The sequence below is a fragment of the Podarcis filfolensis genome, assembly GCF_964270895.1.
Source record: "Podarcis filfolensis genome assembly, chromosome: Z".
In the NCBI taxonomy this organism is placed as follows: domain Eukaryota; kingdom Metazoa; phylum Chordata; class Lepidosauria; order Squamata; family Lacertidae; genus Podarcis; species Podarcis filfolensis.
Genome location: NC_139617.1, coordinates 43,335,510 through 43,359,509, shown reverse-complemented (window position 1 = coordinate 43,359,509; position 24,000 = coordinate 43,335,510). Strand labels below are relative to the sequence as shown.

Genomic DNA, 24,000 nt, shown 5'->3' with positions numbered 1-24,000 from the left:
GACCCCTGACCATTAGGTCCAGTCGTGGCCGACTCTGGGGTTGCGGCGCTCATTTCGCTTTATTGGCCGAGGGTGCCGGCTTACAGCTTCCAGGTCATGTGGCCAGCATGACTAAGCCACTTCTAGCAAACCAGAGCAGCGCATGGAAACGCCATTTACCTTCCCGCCGGAGCAGTACCTATTTATCTACTTGCACTTTGACGTGCTTTTGAACTGCTAGGTTGGCAGAAGCAGGGACCGAGCAACGGGAGCTCACCCCGTCACGGGGATTCGAACCGCTGACCTACTGATCGGCAAGTCCTAGGCTCTGTGGTTTAACCCACAGCACCACCCGCGTCCCTTACCAAGTGTTCTTACTTCCTAAGAAAACTGGAAAGAAACAGCTTCCCATAGCTTGCTCTCCACCCACCTTTCCTGCACCATAGAACACACTGCATCTTCTCCACAGATGTTTGTAATCTGTTCAGTGAGTGAAAATAGTCATTATCTTGTTAGCTTGCTGTGGTGAAGGAAGTTCAAATTTGCATTTTCACAGATAATCACCAAGCACAAAAAGGGCCTTCTCATGCAGCAGCGTTAATTGGGCTGAATGGTTAGGGAGGAAACTCCTGCCACCAAAGCGCCAGATCATCCTTCACTCAACTTAGAAGAGATACTGGGAAGAGCCAGTTCTAAAAATAGGAAAGGGGTGTGGTAGTGGTGTTGGTAGCAGGATGTGGGACGGTTCCAAAGGAAGTGGAGTACAATAGCAATATTTGTATTAATATTAAATGACAGTGAAAAAGTGAGATGAAAAAGATAACTCAGACAGATTTTCCCCCTCTGCAGATATGTTGTGAGTATAGTGGTACCTCGGTTTAAGAACAGCCCGGTTCACAAACTATTCGGTTTTCGAACTCCGCACAACCAGAAGTAGTGTCCCAGTTAGCGAACTTTACCTTGGTCTTAGAACGGAAGCCAAACGGTGGAAGGGCACTGGCAGCGGGAGGCCTCGTTGGGGAAAGTGTGCCTCGGTTTAAGAATGGTTTTGGTTTAAGAACGGACTTCCGGAACGGATTAAGTTTGTAAACCAAGGTACCACTGTATTATAACAGTTTTATCCAGCTTTTTATCCAGGTACTTCTAGCATCACCTGAGCTCCAGTAAGGCTGGAGTAGACCTAAACCCATTCTTTTTTTGGGGGGGAGCTGAAAAACATTGCATCTGGCAACCAATACGCCACTTTGGTTTCAGATAGTACACGGGTAGACAAGTCTAAAAAGCCCGGGACACAAATTTTCACAGTCCTCTGGCAGCTCTGGTGGTTCATTTACCAGAAGTATGTATTAAGCATTAACTCTGGAAGTGTATACTCCATTCTGATCAAACTAAGCCTCCTAGAGCACAATATACATCAGCATGACTCCCCCTCCAATATCATAGAATTGTAAAGTTGGAAGGTACCTCAAGGGTCATCTAGTCCACCCCTGCAAATCTGACCATGAAACCTTCATCCCCTCGTTATTCGATTTAACAGCATTGAACGTTGTTGTGCTTATAGATCTGCTATCCTAGAGAACAAAAAAGGACTCAAATGTGAGTTTCTTCTTCCAAATGGAACCTCTGACACGTCAAGCTATTTCCCGTTTAGTCATGGGAAACAAAAAGAGGCAGTAAATTGGAAATTTCTTGGTGTGGAGCTTTCCCATTGCACCTCTGGGTATGAGCTAGCAATGGGAAATTGGCAAAACCCCTCAAACATTTACATAATTGGCAAAACACAACATAGGTGAAAACAAAAAAATGAGCCTTTCATCACATAGGACAGTCCTACAGTTGGGTGTGCTCGTGTGCAGGATGGTGCTATTTTACAACCAGGCCTGGATTTTCCAATGTTAGATGTTTTTGAAGGCAAAGAATGCCAGACAGCTGGTGCAGCAGCAGTAGTCCAGGAAAGTCTTCATGGAAGACCATGAGAGGATTAGAATGGAGGGAGTTAACATAGAAAAGAGGAACTAATTCAGATGCTTGATGTGGCATGGAGGACAAAGGTGCATGAATGGACGTCCTCCTAGTACAAACTTAGATGTAGAGTATGCTTCTATAATAAAGTGTCACTCTTCGCCAGGGGTAGGGAATCTTGGGCCTGGCCACTGAATATGGCTCTCTAGTCTTCTCTGTGTGGCCCTCACATCTGTCCTCAGGCCACACTCCTCACCAGAACTACTTTGCACTGTCCTTGAATGTTTTTGCCTGGGAGGAATGTGTCCCTGAACTCTTGGCTGCTGGTATAAAGGTAAATGTTTCATTCATCACTCTGCCCACTTTTGCCTCTGACCCTGCCCATAACTGGCATGTCACCCAGAAAGGAATGTGGGCCCCAGGCTGTAGAAGGCTCCCTGGCCTTCCTCTGTACCACCATTTTGTATGAGACAAATGAATACCTATCACCAGCAATACCTACTGCATTCTGTCTAGTAGCATGGGGAGCTTCTCGCCAAAGTCCAGCTCTTCTATAGTCCTAAAGTCAAGGTGGGTTGAGGAAGTCTCCAGGTTTCCCTTACTGCCTGGATAGTAAGCTTTTCAGAATCGGGCATGATTCTCTTTGTACCTCCCTGTTCTCTTCACCTTGCAGCTGATGGCTAGGCATGGAATTAGCTGACCTAGGAGGTTTTCCTTGTCTCTTAAGATTTTATTATTCTAAATTTAACCTGGGATTATTGCACAGTTACTCCACATTATTAAGCAGTGTGACAGAAAATTGGTTTTACAATTATAATAATAACTTAGATATATCACACAACTTACCTTTCATCCCTAAAGGAGGTCCAAAGTGCTTCCCCCACCTGTCCCCATTGCTGATGCCTTTCCAGGGCACCCATAAAATAAAAAAATCCTCCAGCACCAAGTTGCAATTTAAATTCCCCACAATTCCACAGAATGACACCACATTTGGGGGGATTGTCAGAAATTACGTAAAATGGCAGTGCCAAGACCCTCTGTGAATGACCCAGTACCACCAAATGAAAATGCATTAAAGAGAACCTTGCCAAGGTGCCAGGGACTGGGCAGAGGAGGAATGGTGGAGACTGCCTCCCCATTCTGACCCTTCCAGGGTAGAGGAAGAGGAAGACAGTATAGATTTACAACAGTGGTTTGTGGGAGGTCACAGTTCAGAGGCAGATGAGGGGGAAAGCTGGGAAATAATGGGAGAGGAGGAGGCAGAAGCAGCGTGACAGCTGACTGACATGGTGTCATTAGAAAGCATCCCAAACACTACATCTCCCAGAACCCAGCGAGCCTTGAAAGTAGGAAAGCAAAAAGCTCAAAGACAGAGGGCACATAGTAGCACCCATAGATGTCACGAATGAGGAAGCAGGAGAGACGGGGGGTTGAGATTCACTCAGAACAACGCCTTTATCCAAGAGGCTGGGTTCTATAGCCTCTCTCTGTAACAGAAGGACCTCCTCTATTCTCGGCTTTATTCTGGGAGTGAGGGGCTTGAACTGTGTAGCCCTTAATAAAACCCATCTCCCCTCCCCCCCAGCTCCTTCAGTTTAAGTCAAATTACTACTCTGTCCTTTTACTTAGGGGGCTATCAGAAAGTAAGGGGGCAGCCGCCTTGCCCCAAGCACTGAGCTAGGGGTTCAGAATGAATGTTCCAAAGCAGAATCTGTACAAGTCCTTTGCTCCACTGAAGTTGATAGAAGCTTTGGCATGCACTGAAGTGGGAACCAAATTTCAATTTGGCATTGGTATTTGAAGCAGCACTGAGCACTAAATAGACACCAACCATTGGTACACATTACAATTTCCTAATAATCCTCCGCCAAGCCATACTGTGAGGACAGCATGAAACAAGTGTTTCATGGCCATTGTGTCCATAGTATTCTGTGTCTCACTTGCAGGATCATCACCTTGTCACCACAAGTGGGCTTGCATGTTCCTATAAGTGGTCCTATTTAGGATTCACTCTGCTTACCCTGAAAAGGGGGAGGGGCTAGAAAAAGTGCCCTAAACATAGTCTGCTTCTTTCCCCCCTGACTGGATCACCACACAGCGGTTGTAAAAGACAATTGAAATTTGGAACATGTAATATACGCACTTTGTTGAATAACACAGATAACGAGCATCCTGAATGCAGGACTGCAATCATCGCCAGAGAGTTGTGATGCTTTAATATTGATATTGCAGCACTTCAAGAAACTCAAAAAGCAGGAGAGGGATAATTGAAGGAAGAAAAAGGAGGCTATGCATTCTTCTGGAAAGACGTACCTGAACAAGAATGAAGAATACATGGAGTAGGCTTTGCTATAAAAAATGATCTTGTGAAGCTCTTGTCAGAAGTCCTTACTGGCATTAATGAGCAACATTCAACCCTTCAAATAAAACTCACCAAAAACTAGCAGGTGACTATTCTAAGTTTTTATGCACCTACACTGGGTGCCAATGAAGACATTAAAGAAAAATATTATTCTCAGCTGGATGCCATCCTATCAGAGACACCTAAGAAGATTATCCTCCTGGGTGATTTTAACACAAGAGTTGCATGAGATTTCAATCTGTGGCCAGGAACTATTGCGAAAGAAGGAATTGGCAACAGCAACCAGAATGGAATTTTACTTTTGACTATATGTGCAGCACATAACCTTGTTATTACCAACACACTCTTCAAAAAAATAATAATCATGGAAGCACCCTAACTTGAAACACTGGCACCTCTTAAATGATATAATAGTCCAAGCTAAAGATTGGTGTGATGTGCTCCTTACAGAGCCATGACAAGTGCCTACGAGTGCTGGACATATCACCAATTAACACATTCCACAATGGCTATTAACATTGTACCTCAACACAGGCTTCAAGGAAGGAAACCAAGGTGTAAAATGAACACTCAAGCCCTTCAAGATTCTATTAAGTGGGCTTGCTTCCAAATGACTCTTAAGGACCACCTGCTTTTGGAGTTCCCTGATAGCATCAAGGAACACTTGACCAAGCTAAAATATCCATTACTACGGCCAGTGAACAAACTATTGGATACTAACCAAGAAACAGCAGGACTGGTTTGATGAGAATGATAGTGACATAGAATGCATTATCAACAAGAAAAGATCTGGCAAAGAAATAGAAACTGCATCACTAAGGAAAAAAACCTACGCTAAGGCTGAGTTTCAAAGAAGAACCAGAGAACTAAAGAACACCTGGTGGATAAAAAAGCTCAAGGGATCCAGCACTTAGCCAACACTTATGATACATGGGACTTCTTTAAAGCCACAAAGACAATTTATGGGCCAATATATTATGATATAAGCCTCCCACAGATGGTACCACACTTCTGTTACCCTGGAAAGAACATTACCAGCATCTCCTTAACCGCAACTCCCAGGAGCTGCCATGGTCCTCTCGCAAATCCCGCAAAAACAAATTAGAGATGAGCTTGCAGTATCTCCAGATTTGGGAGAGATGTGTACAGCTATTAACCAAATGAAAAACAACAAAGCCAGTGAACCTGATGGGATACTTGCCAAAGTCTTCAAAGTGGTCAGAAATGAACTTACAGACAGTGGCAGAGGTTATGTCCACGCTGCCCAGGAGCAAGCTGCTCACGGGGGCGGAACGAGCCGCCCATGGCAGACACTCGGTGCGCCACCCGCCCACGACTCCCAAGCATTCCCCCAAGCTGTCAAAACGAAGGGGGAAGAGGGGAATGCTGCTGCCAAAGCAGCACAGCTTCCCACCTTACCCCGACAGCTCACGGTAGGCTTGAGAGTCGCCGGCAGGTGGCACGCTGAATGTCACCCCCCTCAGTGAGGGCATCTGGGGCGCTCCGCCCCCACTGCCCCACTTCCTATGCCCCGCTTACAGAACAATTTCACAAGCTCATAAAAAGAAAATCTGGGAGAGAGGAGATCTCAGCAGACTTTAGGGTTGCCAAAATTATCAATCTTTATAGAACAGATTGCAGAGACTACTGTATTGAGGCATCTATTTATTAGCCGGGGCTGGAAAAATTCTTGGAAGGATCTTAACAAACCATCTTCTAACTATATCTGAGGATACCCTTCCTGAATCACAAAATGGTTTTCAACCTAGGGGGGGCAGTGGACATGATTTTCACTGCTCAACAGCTTCAAGAAAAATCCAGAGAGCAAAACTAACCCCTGTATATGGGGTTGACCTGACTAGGACCTTCAACACTGTAAATTGTACTGCCTTGTGGACTGTCCTTCTGAAAATTGGCTGCCCAGATAAATTTGTGAACATCCTTCAGCTCCTCCACGATAATATGACAGCAACATTCGCAGATAACAATGGCTCTCAAAGTGAACCATTCACAGTGGGAATAGACGTTAAACAAGGATGTGTTATCACCTCAACTCTATTATTTTCATTGCCATTATCCTACACTTTGTCAAAGGGAAACTCCCCACCGGGGTAGAAATCATATATTGAACAGATGGAAAGCTCTTCAATCTGAGCAGGCTGAAAGCAAAGAGTAAGGTTACCATAACCTCCATCATAGAGCTTCAATATACTGATGACAACATAGGTGTGTGCACACTCAGAGGATGACCTCCAAACCATCCTAAATATCTTCACAGAAGCTTATGGAAAGCTCTGCCTATCACACAACATCCAAAAAACCAAAGTGCTGCATCAATAAGCACAAAAAACCCTTTGTAGTACCACAAATCCAACTTAATGGTGTAACATTGGGAAATCTCAATTATTTTTTCTACCTAGGCAATTATCTTTCCACAAGGGCCGACATTGATGCCAAAATTCAGCATTGCCTGAGCTGTGTGAGTGCAGCTTTCTACCAATTGAAGCATGTGGTGTTTGAGGACCAGGACATTTGCAGGGAAACAAAAATATTTTTAGTTTTTAATTTTTAAAATTGTTTACTTTTTAAAATTTATACCCCACCCATCTGGCTGGGTTTCCCCAGCCACTCTGGGCTGCTTCCAACAGAACACTAAAAACAGAATAAAACTTCAGACATTAAAAACTTCAAACATTAAAAACTTCCCTAAAATGCTCGTTTACAAAGCTATTGTACTACCAACCTTACTGTGCACTTGTGAAACACGGACCACTTATAAACACCATTTCCTACTCTTCCAAAGATTCCATCAGTGGTGTCTTAAAAAAAAATTACATATCACTTGGGAAGGTAAGCAACCTAATGTCAGATTACCGGAAGAAGCAAAGATCACCATTGTTGAAGCAATGATTCTTTGACATCAACTTTGTTGGACTGCTCATGGTGTTTGGATGCCTGATTATCGTCTTCCAAAGCAACTACTCTTCTCCCAACTCAAGAATGGAAAGTGAAATACTGGTGGACAACAAAAGAGGTTTTAAGATGCCCTCAAGGCAAACCTTTAAAAATATAGTATAAACACCAACAACTGGGAAACACTGGACTGCGAGCGCTCCAGTTGGAGAACAGCCTCTACCAAAGGTGTCATGGGCTTTGAAGAAGCACAAACTGAGGACAAATGGAAGAAATGAGCTAAGAGGAAGGCACATTTGGCAAATCCTCACCATAATCAACTCCTGCCTGGTAACTTACGTTCCCACTATGGAAGGACGTGTGGGTCCAGAATTGGCCTCCACAGTCACTTACGGACACACTGTTAAGACCATATTCATGGAAGACGATCTGTGAGTGATTGCCAAAGAAGAAGAAGGTATTCTGTGTGAAGAGAAAGCAGACCTGGTTCACACAACATGGTAAATCATACTTCAGCTTACCAGGACTGCACGGGTATGCAGGCTCTTGGAAGGTTGCTCACAACTGCTTTGCTCCTTCTGTGTCTCTTATACAGCTATATGACACTGAGCTAGGACAAGATTTGACTCAGTACATTCACCCAATTGGGATGTATGGTTAAGCTCAGTGCTCACTAACCATGAGCTGTAACCTTAGTTTGTTCTGACTCAACCAGGTTGTGAATCTAGATTATGAGTCTGTTTTACACTTTTTTTGTCCTGATCTTCCATGCCTATTTATGTGGAAATCTAACTGCATTTTTAACGGTCCTTTAGGTTGTCTCAGGAAGTGGTGGAATGTATCTCCATGATGCCTGGGACTGGTGTGCATGTGGGGGAGGGGTCTCCTGCACCTGAGGTGGGGTGAGGGACGGAGGACAAACAGAGCCCACTGCACCTGCTCAGCCCCCACCACCACCACTGGGGTGGCCCCAAGGCTGTTGAACCCTTCTCACACCGCCTTCCATGAATTGAAATCTTGCAAGGCCACTTGGGAACGACAGTGTGGGATGCAGCAACCGTGCACTCTTCAATCCAAGCCTCATATGAGGAGGGTTTAACAGCTCTGCCACTCAGGGCTGGTGTAGCCCCAGCGGTGGTGGGTGCTGGGTGGGTGAGGTGGGCTTAGTTTGTCCTCCAGCCCTCATCCTCCCCCCCCACAAGGCTGGGATCGAAGGGTGCGTAGCTGTTGCATCCCCATGCTGCCCGCCCCCAGTGGCCTTGCAAGGCTGGGATCCAGGGAAGGCGGTGTAAGAAGGCACAACAACAATGTGCTGTGCTGCCTGCCTGCACAAGGGGAAGCCCAGTCAGCCGACATGGCATTTGGCAGGCATGAAGCTGGCACCCCCAGCATGGCCTGGTGCTCCTGTGAGCATTGATTCCTCCAACGCCAGGAGAGGAGCACTGGGCAGGGCTGTGCTGGGAGCACCTACTTTGTGCCCTCTCAAAAATCCATGTCTGGGGCACAGCCCCTCTGGTGCATCCCACACTATGCCCCCTGGTCTCATGGATCCTTACACTCCATCAGTGTGTATTGTGTGAATGTGTTTGCTGTTTTAATCCAGTTTCAGAAATAAAAGCACAAACCAGTATCTGTTGGTTTCTATCCACCATCTCTCATTCCTTCTTTCATGGCAGGCTTCTATTTCTGGTTGTTTGTCCAAACCCAACATGAATTAAAGACTCTTCCAAATACAGGATTCTACATTTTCTGGGCTAACGTCAACCTGGATATGTAACATTTTTCTCTTTTTCTTTTTTTATTCCCTAGGTATATTTATCTACCTAATCCTGAACAAGAGCTCAGTGCAAACTTAAACATTTACTTAACTGGGGCATTTAGTTGGCCCAACAGAGAGATTTCAGCATTCTGTATGTTCTCTTAAGGTACTATAGCACAGAGATGCTTGCTTTATGTCTGGGGTGGGTGAACATGCCCTAGGGCCACAGTTGGCTCAGTTTCATGCAGTCCTCAGCATCATTTGGCTCTCTGGATACTACAGGGGCAACATTTACTCTGCAGACCACCCTTCTGAGGAGCCTTTCCTCTTTCACTGTGTGTGTGTTGAGAGAGAGAGGATAGAGAAGCACAGAAAAAGAACTATGCAATGATGCAAACTGCTGAACTGTTGGAAACTCATTGCATAGCAGATTTGTATTCTATTCTGTGAAAGAAAAGTTGCCAGCAAACTGCTTATGCATTCCCTTGCAAACAAGAGGCTGCTGGTGCAGAACACTTTGCCAAAGCAATGAGTAATTGACTTTAACTTATTGCCACACTGGATATAACCCTCTGGCTGTGCTCACTATCAACTGCTCCCCACCCATCTTACTTTTCCCATTGGTAAATGGCATTTCATGTAGAAATAATTCCCCCACCCCGGCTCTACAGCATATCCTTCCCCTCAATTATTCCCCCCCTTAAATATAACATTCTCCCCCTCACACACACAGTGGAGTGTAGAGTAAGAGACCCTTTCCACCCCTTTTTATACCTTCAGAACCAGCTGCCAGGCCATTTGGGTCCATCTGATTTCTCAGCCTCCTTGAAGCAGTTTGACAATCAGTGCATCACACAACCCAGCAGGGGTTGATAGGTGGGAGGAACTGCAGAACTGATGCAGCAGGTGGTAACTGAGAGGAGGGAAGAGTGCTCAGCCTGCCTGCCATTCACCTTCTTCTCTCCCTTGCCTCACCTGCAATACTGCCATAGAGATTGCAGCTCATACCAGATGTCTGATACCTGCAGCAGCAACAAGTGAACATCTGGAAGGTTATATGGCATTGCCACACGTCATTAAGAAACCTGTGAGCCCCATGCAGTTGATGGATATGCTGATCAAATAGAGGCTATGTGTAAAATGAAGACTGCAATAGAGACAATAGGCCTTAGTTCACAGCTCCCTAAGAACTGGATTCTGCCTCCTGGGAAAGCTGACTTGGAGATCAACTTGTGTGTGTGTATGTGTGTACACTCTCTTTGCATAGGGTGTTTTCTCTTCTACAGTTCAGCTAAAACACAGAAAAGTGACCTCATCATGTACCCTACTTGTGCTTTTAGTGTAGGCAATATTTCACACGTGAAAAGGGGGCATACTTGCACCATCCCTATTTTCATAACAAGAATCCTCCCCCTTATTACACCTTGCTGGAAGCTGTACTGCCTTGTATTTATTCAACTTGTAGGGACTTTGTGGAGGGGGCTGAACTTGTTCAATTCTCATCAACAAATTCCAAGTAGGTGTTCTCTAAAGGAATAAATAGGGACAAGAGACCAGAAAACCAGAGACAATTGGTGTGTATGTGATGACAGGCACATGGACACACTGAACTAAACATCCTGTTTCAAAGGAATGTCTAGGAGTTGTATCCTGGTAGAGTCAAAATATAGACCATAGCTTCAAGACAGCAAACACAGTTGGTTGTTGTTTGAGCTGTACTTATTTTCTAGCACACCACTCCCCCAGTACTAAAGCTTTTGAAGATCTGGTTCCTTCAGGAACATAGTAGCTTTCCTATGCAAACTTTCCTCTCTCTTTTTTAAAAAGTCACCAATTTCGATCCTTTTCCTTTAATGTTCATGGAGTGCAAATCAGCAGTAGTACAGGAAGTAACCCTGCTTCCAGTATTGCAAAAGTAGTGGAATCAGTTTTAGAAACTCCCATTGTTCTAGGCACATTTTGTGACAGGGGATTTTATTAGTTTCTGAGCTTTGGGCACAGAACTGCACCTAAGATTTCAGATTAAAACTGCAGAGTGGAAGGAAAGGAGGACCTTTTCCTGCCTCCCCACTTCCAGCTACTCTCTGAAGACTGGAGAAGAGACCCTCTTAAGAATATTAGGGTAGGGGTGGAACTAGACCATGTGAAAAATGAACATAATATTTTAGCTGCAGTTGTTGCGCCCATAACCTAGGTTTGAGATGTCATTTAGCTCTTAGCTTTCATATCTCAGTTTCTAACACTGACTGGAATACTGAAAAGTGTTTGATATGTATTTTAACATTTAATAAACCAGTTTAAGCTTGGTTTTTCCTGTTTCCTATGGAGTTCCAGTAGGAGCTCCATAGTTATCTCCCCACCTCAAAAGAGAACAATAGTGTTCATTTTGCTGCTATTAAAATGAAACTTCTTACAATCAAAAATTGGGTGGACCATATTTTTGTGGTGTTTCCACCACAGTGACAGGTTTCAAGGCTGGTGTAAAATGGACCACATTGAGACCACACAACAGCTGCAGCATCAGGAATGATTTAGATTTCTTCACTTGGCAACTGTTGATAGGCAGATTGAAGCAAAATGCAGCCAACAAAGCTGTATTTGAAGCAACTGTGTACACTATTGCTAGGGGGAGGAAAACGTAAGTCACTATATATTCCCCATTGTGATATTTATGAAGAACCCAGGAAGAAATTAATTGCAAATTTGCTAGTCAGCTTGTCTCATTTCGGATGACGTATCTAGAGTAAGCTTATCTTTACTTGCCAATCCAGTGAAGGATGTGACGTTTAGAGGTGCCAAAGTTGCAGTGGTTGCACAAAAGCCAAAGAAGGGAAATAGATTAGATTAAAGCTAATGCAATGAACTGCAAAGATCTGTGGAAACTTAACATCCGGCCCCTCATAGTACCATGACCAATTTCCTTTAGGTAATTAGCAATTGTGGCTGACATGGAGACATTAGAACTCTTGAGCCCTTTAATACAATTTCATTTAAACTCTTGGTACACACTAATTGTTTTATGACTTTTGGTCCTTGGCTATTATTTCAAGATGGCCATGTTTTTTGGTGAAACAACAAAACTAAAAAATGTTTTTTGTTGTTGTTTTTTGAGATAGAGATTCAAAGATCCAGATCAGTTTCTCTGCAGGTGATTAAGCAAGCGAGAACATGTCTTCTGGTCCCTTCCAAAAATTCTGTGTTTCTAGCTAGATGTTGAGAACTGTTTTACTTCAAATGCTACTCAACAAGCTAATAGATAACACACACAGAGAGATATTTATATACACTTCCAAACAGACTCATAGAATTATAGAGTGGGAAGGGACCCAGAGGGCCATCTAGTCCAATCTCCTGCATTGCAGGAATCTCAACACACAGTCCCCCATCCAATTTGAAACCATATCGGGCCCTGCTTAGCTTTGCAAATGTGGTAGTAGTTTTATTGCTGCATTACAAGGGGTGGGAACCTGGGTAGCTGTGCAGCTGTTCTCTGAGACAGTCAGAAAGGAAATGGCCCCTTTCAGTTCAATTGCACCTAAATGAGGCAACCCACTGATTTCTTCTAACAGTGGGGAGAGTGCAGCTAGCCACAAGTCAGAAAAGCAAAGAGTGAAAGGGGGAGGCTTCAGATCCAACCTGCAAGGTCCCAGTTTTGAGGCTTCTTCAGAGAATACACCCATGCCTTCCACACTCTGGCCAGGTTCTAGCTGGCCTTGTCCTTGTTCAGCTCCTGGGAAAACTTCTTTATCACCAAGACCACTGAACTACCTGTGGATTTTCATCCACAAAACTCCATTTGTGTTGTGCAATGATGAAATTCTCCAGGTCCCATTCAGGGGGTCTCAAGTGACCTCGGCTTATCCCCACATAAGCCACCAAAATGTGGTAAGAATTCACTTCTACACCACCTTGTTTATTACCCAGGTGAGGGTCCACCTTTTAAACAAACTACAGAACCAAGGAAACTACTTTGAGTCTCAACATCCTGGAGGGACCAGACATTTTTATTTCTATTGCAAAAGGACAGAGCTGCTTCAGAAATTTTGCTATAAAAAGTAATTATTAAGATGTTCTATCCATGGACACTTACGCATTCCAATGAATTATTGAATGCTGGTTGAGGGTGAGGATTTCCTGACAGAGAGCAGATGATCCTGCCAAGGCCCGAGTCTTATGGTTGAGTGGTGAAATGTGTTGTGCTGTCAACTTGATCCCAAGTACTGCAAATGCTGCACCTTGTTACTCCCAGGAGATGCAGACTATGGCACAGGTTGGACAATGACTGGGGATGGTGGTGGGAGACTCATGGTGAAGATGGCCAAGCACATAATTTTGTGTCTGCTGCATCACAGTGAACACAACGCGTAAGGTTTACTTTGCTGCCTCCAACTTATCTTCAAGTAGCAATCTGGCAGAGTTTTTCAGAGTGGTGAGAGGTTTATTAACACCTAAATGGGAGGATGGGTGTAACAGCCCTCAGAGACTCACTGTGGCAAATTTGCTCAACAGTTTAGAAATGAAACCACTCGTCTCTGTAACAATTTAGATGCCATGGATTTGACAGTTCCTGTTGAAGGTGTTTAGTGTGGTTTTAAGATACCACTTTTTATCTCAGAGGAGAAAGACAAGGTGCTTGGAAAAGTTGGTCCAACCACATGCTCTCATGACCTTTTACCTATTGTGAATCATTCAAGGAGGGTGCTGGTGAGATTGCTGCTGTGTATGGTAAAAACATAATTTCACAAGAGGGTTGTGCTTACCACCTTAAAAGTGGTGGAAGTGTGTTTCCTGCTCAAAAAGCCAACCTGGGCCTAGAGGTTTATGTCAATCATCACCAAGTTGTAAATACACCTTTGTTAAGGAAAGGCAAAACTTGAAAACAACAGGTCATGACTTTGGGACTGAGTTGGCTTTGGTCACCCTGGTGGATAACCTTTATCAGTAAAGAAACAGGGAGTGTGTAACTCTGTTCCTCTTGCTTGATCTCTCAGCAACTTTTGAGACCCTTGACCATAGTATCTTCCTAGACTGGCTCTGTGAGTTGTAAATTGATGCCCTGCTTCAGGCTCTGGCACCTCTGGCTTGGGTTGCTCTGCACACTGTGGCTGGCGCCAGCCTGAACTGGGGAAAGAGGTGCAAGCGCGCAGCAGTTCCACATGTCCATGTACCTCTTTCTCCAGCTTGGGCTGGAGATATGGCAGCCCTAAGCTGACCATTATGGTCAGCAATCAGAACTGCAGTTTGGGACATCTCCTTGAACAGTATGGTGTTCACCTGCCCCGCACGGGGCATTAGTGGAGAATGGGTTACCAGCCCAGGGAAGGAGCAAAAGGGGTGGGGCACCACAGTTCACCTGTAGCACGCCCCACTGGAAGCTCCGCCATTGGAAATATGCTTTAATCCAGCTTACATGGCTGCCTCTGTGTGCACTGGGCACTGCAGCACCACATCACCATGCTTGTGGCTTCCTGCTTCCGTACAGCAGCCTTGGCTGGGGAGTCAGTGGCAGCTCTGGGGCAGGAGGGAGCCAAGGGCACTTCCCGGCGCAGCAGCAACCTGTCAAGCACTGCGGCGCCAGCCATGGGGGCAGGCAGTGAGAGGGGGCTTCACCCCAGCAGGGAGGGGCTCTTGACTTGCAGCCCATCCAGCCAACCGTGCACCACACTTTGCTGTGCCAGAAAATGGAGCCACCTTCCTCCCACCCTCAAGACTCCTATGGCCTAATTGCACCCTTCTGAATGTTTGCCCAGGGTGATGCCCCACACACTACACCTCTGCCACCAGGCCATTGTATCCTGCTAGGTAGGAAGGACTATGGGCAGCTTCCTGTTTGGACTGGGATCTTATGTGAACTATGCCTCTCCTTGCCAGCCTTGCTCTGATGCAGCTGGGGAAGGCTGGTTCCTTTTGAGCATCAGTGTAGTGTTTCTAAATCAGGTTGTCTACTGTCACATCATTCCTGATTGTTCCTGGGGTTAGATTAACTGCCTGACAGGTGTGAACTTTTAAAAACACATTGCATTTGAGTAGGAGGTCAGCAGTGTAAAGGTTCTGCAATCTTTTATATATTTATACTAGGCTGCTCAATAGAAACTCCCCCCCCTCCTTTTGAACTTTAAAAAAACACCATTGCCTTTTTGGGACACAAAAATTGCTTTCCCAATTTTAGTCAAGCTTTGAACTTAATCGTCACAAACATAAGGCTCTGTGTAAGCGGCTGGAATCTCAAAGGAAGGAAGATAACCTCTGATTTACCAAGAAGTTGAGAGCAAAATAATTTAGCAGTGACTACCTCCCATAACAGTGACTTTGTAATTAAGGCATAAATCTGGAGCGGCATTGCCTTAACAGTGCATTATACATACGAACAAGGTGTTGCTGTGGGAACGATAAATTTTCCTGAATCTGTTCACGTTCCACACCGAGTCTTCCGACATTCCCTCTAGACACTTCAGGGGAAGCTAGATCTTTTTGCCTATCATGAGTTTTAAACCCATGGGAGACAGTTTAGTAGAATAAACAATTGCAGCGAGGAGGGAGGGCGGATTGAAAGACCAGAAGAGAAGGGAGGAATAAACATTAGAATGGGCATGTAGAAACTCTGCCATGGTACTCAAGCATTGCAGGAATGAATACTGTGGGTTGGGATACTTGTATGTCAGGATGCACCTCATCCAGCTCCTGGAGCAGAACCCTCACATGCATAGTCTGAAGTCTGGTCAGCATAGTTTACCCATTCATCTTTTTCTTGGCCCCCTTAGAACAGGGGTCACCAACCTTTTTGAGCCGGTTGACATTTGAATTTTGAGAAGCCATGATGGGGTGCGACACAAGTCAAAATATCAGTTGTTGAGGGTGTATATGAAAGGCTGGTTAGGGAAGAGCAAATAGTCTTGCATGGAAGGGGTATTATACCTTTTGTACCCTGTCCATAACACAGGTTGGACCAATTCCAGCACCAGTAACTTCCCCACATGCTAAGTACAGGTGGACCAAAGACATGAGAAATTTGAGGGGCCAGGGGACATCTCCTTCCTCCAAGGAGAAAGGGCAAGAGCAGGTGCTGAAAGAAATCAGAAAGACAAAGTGTTTCAACCCCCCCCCCCAATAGGAAGGAAGGAAGGAAGGAAGGAAGGAAGGAAGGAAGGAAGGAAGGGAGGGATGAGCTAAAGCTGCTATGGGAATGTATGTAATTGGGGAAGTAATTCTTTCTGTTTGTCCTGAATCTTCCAACACACAGTTTATTTGGATGTCCTGAGGTTCTAGTATTGTGAGAGAGGAAGAAAAACTATTGATCTGCTTTCTCTATCCCATGCAAAGTTTTATATGCCTCTAGCACGTCTCTGAGCCCCATGTTGGGCAAAAGATTCTTGCATTGCAGGGGGTTGGACTAGATGATCTTCATGGTGCCTTCCAACTCCACATTCATTCCTCTCATTCAGATTTATCTAAACTTAAAAAGTCCCAAATATTGTAAACTATCCTCATGGGAGAGTTGTTCCACCCCTTTGATTGTATTGATTGAATGAGGGGGATGAGGGTTGTGGGTGGCTTTCCTGGGAGCTGACACCAGAGTTTCCAGGTGACACTTGTGCTGTTTTGCAAGCAGTGCACCTGGAGAGACTTTCAGTAGACAGCTGCCTCTTTATTTCCCCTGTCCCTGTGCCATTTGTGTGTGTGTCATTCTTCCTTGTTTCTTTTGTTTGTGTGTGTGTGTGTGTGTGTTCTCAAATCAGATGCTATTAAGGAAGAAGGGTCCAGGTTGTGCCGTCTGGAGCATCCCTTGGCTCCGAAGCAAGTGCAGCTTTTAGTGCGCCTGTCGCCATTATGATTAGTATTCTGCTGTTAGGATGAAAAAAGGCTGCCAAGACAGAGCCCGAGGCATTCTGCCAGAGATGATTGACTGAATCATTTTCAGCACCTCGCAGTTACAGACCCGCTAAGTTTATATTACAGCACTGATAATCCACCCACCCACTGAGTGGTTAATTTATTTTTAAAAGTGGTGCCAGAGCTTTAAGTCTGCCTGGGAGGCAGGTTTGCTGACCTGGACAAGGCTTTTACTTAATCCCAGGTGTGCTGTGGTTGCTCCTAGCGACTCATTTTTGCAGAAGGGCAGTCTGCACATGTCCATAGATCCTCTTCTCATACTTGCTTAATGTGCTTAGGAGGTGAGAAGGTGAGCTCCACTTCACTAGAAGTGATACTTCCACTCCATTGATGTACTGGGGCTCCTAGCTCAGTGATTTGCATCTACAAGGTCCCAGGTGTAATCCCCGACATTTCCAGGCAGGGCTGAGAAAGACTTCTGCCTGAAATCCAGTCATTGTGAGCAATCCTGAGCTGGGGAGACCTGATTCAATATTGATATGACATTTACTGGCGCTTCAAGTTTCATGACTCTGAATTACAGAAGGGATTTTGTGTGTGTATTGGAGTGGGTGGGTGGGGGTGCAATAAAATTCTAGCTGAACCAAAGATTGGATGAAAGATTGCTAACTCATAGCCCTTCCGATGTTGTGGGACTACAGTTCCCATCACTCCCTGACCGTTGGCCATTCTGGCTGGGGTAAGCAGGGTTGGAGTCCAGCAATACTGATGATCCTGATTTGGGATGAGGCAGCTTTGTATGAGAAAGTCTCTTGTGCCCGGTGCCACCTTCTGTGACCGACAGCAAGCAGCTCTCTTGTGCAGAGAAGGGCCTTTTCCTGGTTGTGATCCACAGAATCAGGGAATGGATGTGAGTGTGCAGCTGTGATTCTTGCATTGCTGTGGCTTGGACTAGAAATCCCTTTCCAATCCTACAAACCTGTTGTTCTATTCTAATAGCTTGATGACAGAGCATCTGCTTTGCATGCAGAAGGTGTGAGGTTCAATCCCCGGTACCTCCAGGGAAGGATGAGAGAAAAGCCTTGTCTGAAATCCTGGAGTGCTGCAGCCAGTCAGTATAGGCAGCGCTGGGTTGGACATACCTGTAGGCTGATTCAGTGTAACGTGGCTTCATTTGACTACCAAAGATGAGGCAAGGGAGCAAGATGTGGTATAAACGGGATAAACTAAGTGACAATGCACATAGCAGTGATCACAAGTCATGGGTCACTAAGAGGTTCTCTCTCTCTCTCTCTCTCTCTCTCTCGTGTGTGTGTGTGTGTGTGTGTGTGACCACTTTCCCTAAGAAGGCCTGCTGTTTACTGCTGAATCAGATTTTCTGTGGATTGACATTCGTTCAAATCTAGCAGTACAGTGGTACCTCGGGTTACAGACGCTTCAGGTTACAGACTCCACTAACCGAGAAATAGTACCTCGGGTTAAGAACTTTGCTTCAGGATGAGAACAGAAATTGTGCTCTGGCAGTACGGTGGCAGCAGGAGGCCCCATTAGTTAAAGTGGTACCTCAGGCTAAGAACAGTTTCAGGTTAAGAATGGACCTCCGGAAAGAATTAAGTTCTTAACGCGAGGTACCACTGTATACAGCTGGTTTTCCTAGGACCTTTTAGATCTGTGTCTTGAAATCCTACAAGAAATATGTAAAATAACCAAACAGGTGTTGGAAGCCACCCCAGCCCTATTGAATATTTTCCAAGCCAATAATGCTTGCTCACTCTATAAAGAACTTATAACCCACATACTCTCAGCAGCCAGAAACTTCATATCTAGACGCTAGAGAGACCTGTCAGGAGTAAACATGGACCACTGGTACCAAATTGTATGGGAGACAGATATATTAGAAAAGCTAACCAACAGACGGAAACAGACCCAGGGACGAATACAGGAGGACTCCTTCACCCTGGTATAGCTCCGCTTTATTATATATACAGCCCAAAATGACAATAACAGGGATCCACCAACAGCATATGGATCAATATGGCTAACATGGCCTAACAACCCACCCCGCTTCTAAACACACAAACAAATCTCACTGCAGTTAAGCAAAGGCAATCAACCACGCCCTGCCCTCCAACCTTCTCTCACTGCCAGTGTAAACCAACAAATTAATAGAAAGAAAACCTGCCCAAGTGACGCTGACACAAAAACCTCACACATTTACCAATTTTGAAAAAAAGGAAGGCTAATATGTAAGTTTACCACCCACTCTCTCCCCCACTTCTCTTCCCCTTCAACCCTATACTGCTTAGAACATTGTCTTACATTGAACATAACTAAGAGACTCTGTGATCTGGAAAAAGAAAAGAAAAAGAAGGGAAACATTGCATGTTCTTTTGTAATTCAAGAAAATCTTTAATAAAAATTATAAGAAAGAAAGAAAGAAAGAAAGAAAGAAAGAAAGAAAGAAAGAAAGAAAGAAAGAAACTCTACTGTTTACATGCCTCTAATTAAAAAAGCCATTGCTGACCCCATATCAAAACACATCATGCTGAAGCCAGCTGAGCTGGTTTTGAATTGCTGCAGTGCAATTTCCTCATTGTCACTTTTCGGAATGTAACCTCATTGGACAAAGGGGTGGGTGTTAATATGATTAACATTTGTAGCAGTGTGAGCTGGGAGAAAAGGTAATTAAATACCATGCTTTGTGGCTTCCGCTAATCACTGTCATGGGTCATGATCTCCTCCTCCTCTCCCTCAAATTAATGTTTTTATGTTGGTGCATTATGGGATGGCAAGTGGGGGAAGCTACTGCCTTAAGCAGGGAATACAGGAACACAGGAAGCTGTCGTAGGCCAGGTGAAACTATTTTATTGATAAGTGTCTACTCAGACTGGTTGTTCTACCTGATCCTGTTAGCAGGTGATAGCAACATTGGTCCATGTGGTTCAGTGTTGTCTGCAGTGACTGGCAGCAGGGGCTGAGACTAGGACCTTCTGGATTAAAGCATATTTCCAATTTAGGATGCTTCCAGACTTTCCCTATTTCAGGTGAAATACCAGAAAATTCAGTTTGCTCAAGTGGAGTGGATTTAGTGGTCTTGCACAAAACCCATTCTCCACACCCCATGCCAAAAAAATGGACTTTTTGTGATAAGGAAAGTCATAGTGAAATGCACTAGAAAGTGTGGGTTGACATTTGTTTGATGTAATGTCCTCTAACCTCTGCATAGACAAATCAAAATGAATGCTCAACATGAATGAATGCTGTATTGTTTTTAACACTTGATTAGAAGCCGCCCAGAGTGGCTGGGGAAACTCAGCCAGATGGGCGAGGTATAAATAATAAATTATTATAAACAGCCAGTGTAAACCAACCTCTCTGTAAAGAAAGAAGGATGTGTCTAATACACAAGCTGTTTGAAAGACCAGAGACTTATGTCACCTGCCAGTGTTGGGTGCAAAGGGATGACTCGGTCCCACAAGTTTTTTGCTTTCTTGAAGGGTCCTATTCCTAAGACACTACTGGGCAGAGTGTGTGAGTGTGCGCCCCCCCCCCAAAAAAAAACACTTGGCCTTTGCCTCAGTTTCATTCAAAAGAATTGGAGCTGTGATCTTTTTTTTAAAAAAATAATTTTTGAAATTTTCCATGTTTCCAAATACAGTACAGTCGTACCTCGGGTTACATACGCTTCAGGTTACATATGCTTCAGGTTACAGACTCCGCTAACCCAGAAATAGTGCTTCAGGTTAAGAACTTTGCTTCAGGATGAGAACAGAAATCGTGCTCTGGCGGCGCGGCGGCAGCAGGGGGCCCCATTAGCTAAAGTGGTGCTTCAGGTTAAGAACAGTTTCAGGTTAAAAATGGACCTCCGGAACGAATTAAGTACTTAACCCGAGATACCGCTGTACAAACTACATGGTGGAGTCCAAGCTTATGATTAGAACAGCACCAAAACAAGGGGAGGGGTTGTTAAAGAAAAGAAAACACAGGAAAACAAAGTAAAAACCTAATTATGCACACCCAGGTGTATTCAAGAAACGAAGAAAGGAAGTTGCATGAATCAGCAAGCTATTACTATAGGCACACACTAAGAGGGCTGAGGCCACAAATATTTTGGCATTAAGTCATATCAGAACCATTTACGACGTGATTCCAGAGGTTTAATAGCATTGCTTTTGATACATTGTACAGGCATTGAGTGGGTATCAAGTGCTAATAAACGACTCTTTTACTATCACACCTCTATTTATTCCGCTCACACACTTTGGACCACAGAGCCCTGAGAAGTAAACAAAGAAGTGTAATGTTAGTTTCCCACTGTTTTGAGTCAAACTGCCACTAGGAGGAAGGTGACCAGATATTTGGGTATAGGATTTTGCCTAGTGACTGTTTGGCAAGATACAAAGGGATTGTTATTATAACTGAAATGTAACTGACATTAATTAAGATCATGGAACGCAGTGATATAAGATCTGAAATGCACCCAAACCATCATGCGGGGAGCCACTTTAACTAAAATGTGTTAATTGGAAGTTGGTTGGCCTTCTGATAATTGTATAATTTGGGAATTGTTATTTTTGTAATTTGGCTATTGTTGGGGTATGTTGGAAAAATTATTATTATTATTATTATTATTATTATTATTATTATTATTATTATTTAGATAATAAAGCTAGCTCTGTAGTCAAAGGGATAATTTGCTGCAGTGTTGGCAGGATTTCTGGGAGCTGTGAACTTGACTTGAGGAGACTTCCACTTTAGAATAAATATTGGGATTCCGAACTGTGATGCACTTGATGGGAGTGATGGCTTTGGATGTGGGAGGGTGAGAGTCAGATTGTCGCAATTTCTCAGTCTCTAGCCTATCTCAAGAGAGTGGGATAAATAGTGTTGCATTTTAAAGCGTGCAAGAGGAAAAACAGTACTTTGGTACCTCTGGTTATGAACTTAATTCGTTCCGGAGGTCTGTTCTTAACCTGAAAACGTTCTTAACTTGAGGTACCACTTTAGTTAATGGGGCCTCCTGCTGCTGCCACACCGCTGGCATGCAATTTCTGAGGTAAAGTTCTTAACCTGAGGTATTACTTCTGAGTTAGCAGAGTCTGTAACCTGAAGTGTTTGTAACCTGAGGTGTTTGTAACCCAAGGTACCACTGTATTGCCTAATCAGTACTCATTACCAAAACAATTGTGTCCGAACACTGGCCTATTATAACTTTCCCAAACACACATCCTGTGTTTCCTCCTTCTCACACCTTCTTGTTCTCTTCCTCAGTAATTAGGTATATTTTCATTTCATGAGTGTAAGCCATGGGTAGGCAAACTAAGGCCCGGGGGCCGGATCCGGCCCAATCGTCTTCTAAATCCGGCCCACGGACAGTCCAGGAATCAGCATGTTTTTACTTGAGTAGAATGATGCTTTTATTTAAAATGCATCTCTGGATTATTTGTGGGGCATAGGAATTCGTTCATTCCCCCCCCCCCAAAAAAAATAGTCTGGCCACCCACAAGGTCTGAGGGACAGTGGACCGGCCCCCTGCTGAAAAAGTTTGCTGACCCCTGAAAAGCAATCACACACACCTTCCAACTCTTTGCCCATAGCAAGGAGGGCTGGCCATGAGACTTCTTTAGAATTCCAAAAACCCACACACATCCAACAAGAAACTCTGCCTTTTCACAGTTGCTTGAGAATGGAAGTTAACTGGCGGTTTTGTGAGTAGTGAATTGTTCAAGGCATGTGCAGCCCTCTACTGGCTGAAATTTCTAACTGCACCTCTGGTTCTTCCGTGTTCCCAGCTGGAAGGACAGTGAGATGTTTCTCTGTCTTCCACAATCTCTGCAAAGCCATTTAATGCAGCAGCCTTTCACCTTTTCAGACCCAACTTTAGCCCAAACATGTGTTTTGGAAACTCACTTCTTAATGGTTTCTTAGAATCCAGGTAGTGCTGCCACTAACCTTTGATGAATAAACAAGACTACAGGTGACTTTCATTTTATTTGGACCGATTTCACTTCTTACACGATGGCTAAAGAACACAGTTATCACCCACCTTGATCAAACACATGCATTTCTATGGAGCAGAATTCTAGAGTGAAAACCTTTTGGGTTCAACTCCTTGCCTTTTTAAATTCATATTGTTCTAGGGAAAGGGGGAGGACTGCTTTGGGGGTGCTGTTATTTTCCGTATATGTTTGTATTTGTCCACTGTGTTCCTGAAAATCAATAAATATATTTGAAAGCACCCATGCATATACATGCACAACTTAGATCTGTCCTTGAGTGAGAGATTTAGCATGATTGTGCAAGGAAAAACACATCGTTTTAAACCTGTTTCTGTGTGGGGTGAATATGTGATGCTGGATGGGAGGAGCTGCAGCTCACATAAGAGCAGGGTGCCTTGACAATTTGCAGGTCCAGAATTTCAGGGAGGGGTCCACAGCTCAGTGGCATTCTCTAGCTGAAGGCCCTTTGAGATCTACTGCTAATCGCAGAAGGGAATACTCAGGTAGATGGAGCAAAATGTATATGGCAGCTTTCAACTTCCCGTTTCTGTCTTTGAATGTGCACTCTCAACCATAATGAGGGGAGCTGGATCCATTAAGAATGCAGTCTTGATTTTGCTCTGTTCCAGATGTTCACTCCCTCCCTAGCTACACCAGGAGTAGGTGCAGCCTGTAGTGCTGTTCAGTCCATCCATGGCTTCTCCTCCTTCACCCAGGAATAATTTGATTATGTGTGTTGTGGGGAAGAAGAAGAAGAGTTTGGATTTGATATCCCGCTTTATCACTACCCTAGGGAGTCTCAAAGCGGCTAACATTCTCCTTTCCCTTCCTCCCCCACAACAAACACTCTGTGAGGTGAGTGGGGCTGAGAGACTTCAGAGAAGTGTGACTGGCTCAAGGTCACCCAGCAGCTGCAGGTGGAGGAGCGGGGAAGCGAACCCGGTTCCCCAGATTACGAGTCTACCGCTCTTAACCACTACACCACACTGGGAGGAGGAATTGCTTTCAAGGAAGGGAGGGAGTATGATGGCAGAAAGAAAATGGGTGGTCCACTGCTTGTTTTCACCCCACACCCCTTTGATCCCACCACTACTTTGGTATGCAGCCCCGCCAGCAAACAAATGCTGTCCTTTTTAAAAAAGGGGGGGCATTCCTAATCTACACACATCTTGCGCGCACACACACACACACACACA

At 44.5% G+C, this 24,000-nt stretch overlaps 1 protein-coding gene across 4 annotated transcripts in view; it reads left to right on the top strand.

The window, feature by feature from the left end:
- ASTN2 (astrotactin 2) overlaps positions 1 to 24,000 on the top strand; it is a 656,937-nt gene that overhangs the window by 444,963 nt on the left and 187,974 nt on the right. The window lies entirely within an intron of this gene.